Source organism: Penaeus monodon, chromosome 31 (assembly GCF_015228065.2).
Source record: "Penaeus monodon isolate SGIC_2016 chromosome 31, NSTDA_Pmon_1, whole genome shotgun sequence".
Taxonomy (NCBI): domain Eukaryota; kingdom Metazoa; phylum Arthropoda; class Malacostraca; order Decapoda; family Penaeidae; genus Penaeus; species Penaeus monodon.
The window spans coordinates 31,373,502-31,374,489 of NC_051416.1; the positions used below are offsets into that span (position 1 = coordinate 31,373,502).

A 988-nucleotide genomic window follows, 5' to 3' on the forward strand; every position below is an offset into this window, starting at 1 on the left:
TGTGTATAGGGGAGTCTAGTAAGAGGAGATTTACCTGTAAAAAAATGACTGGATGAGCAATGGTAACATTTTGAACATGACTGATGCCTGCATCACACAATCATTGCTAAGATTTCAAAAGCGGCCGTGGCCCCCGTGTCAACGACGCGCGGCACAACGCAGGCTGGCATTTGCAATAAAGCAAAAAGGAAGAAGGAATAAGCAGGCCTCAGAGACCTAGAGATAAGGAGGCGTGGCTGGGACTTGGGGGGGGGTTAAGTGGGGGTTGGGTGGACCACCAGAGAAAACGGGAAGCGGGAGGTCGAGGGGGAGGAGAAAAGGGGGGAAAGGGACGAGGAAGAAGGCGGGGCGGCGGTGGCTGAGGGGAACGCGATCTGTTGCGGGGGGAGAGGGTGTATTTCCATGTGAAAAATGTCACATTCAACTGCCCTGGAGCGCTCTGACCACGCTGCGGAGGACAAAATGAGGCTGGAATTACAAACTGAGCGAAAGGGCGTAAAATGAACGCCTAGGAGTACTCAGCAGGGGGAAGCGAGAAGGGGGGAAGGGGGTGGAGGAGTGACGTGGAACCTAGAAAACGTTCGTTTCATCGGAGAAATAAGATGGTGCGACGAAGCTCTCCTCGACGTCAAATGCTCCGCCGGTCTCGCATATTCTTACAGGACTCCCCACAAGGGCTCAGACGAATCCGCAGCCATTTAGAGCGCAAGCAGAGAGGAGGAGAGCGGCGGATGGGGGCGAGCTCATGCGGCGGAGGGTGGGGGAGGGGCAGCCAGACGGTGACGTGGAGGGACACGTTGGAGCTCCTTGGGTGACGCAACCGGAGGAGCGCCGCCCGAGGCCGCCACGACAGGTTGCATGCAAGGAGAGGTACTGTCGCCGCCTCGCTGTCACGGCGTCAGTCACGGCCCACGAACACAGCGGCCGCCATTTCCCTCCGAGGCGAGAGTCCTTCCCGAATTCCCCGCCGCCGGACACGTGGAAGTTT

At 58.0% G+C, this 988-nt stretch overlaps 1 protein-coding gene across 4 annotated transcripts in view; it reads right to left on the reverse strand.

Moving 5' to 3' along the window:
* LOC119593169 (calumenin-A-like) overlaps positions 1-988 on the reverse strand; it is a 29,518-nt gene that overhangs the window by 6,606 nt on the left and 21,924 nt on the right. Inside the window, exon 1 of one of the 4 annotated variants that reach the window (XM_037942145.1) lies at positions 35-233. The exons of the other annotated variants lie outside the window; for them this stretch is intronic. The gene's annotated coding sequence lies outside the window, so the exon portion shown is untranslated. Of the gene's footprint in view, positions 1-34; positions 234-988 lie in introns of those variants that run through there. 4 annotated transcript variants of the gene reach the window in all.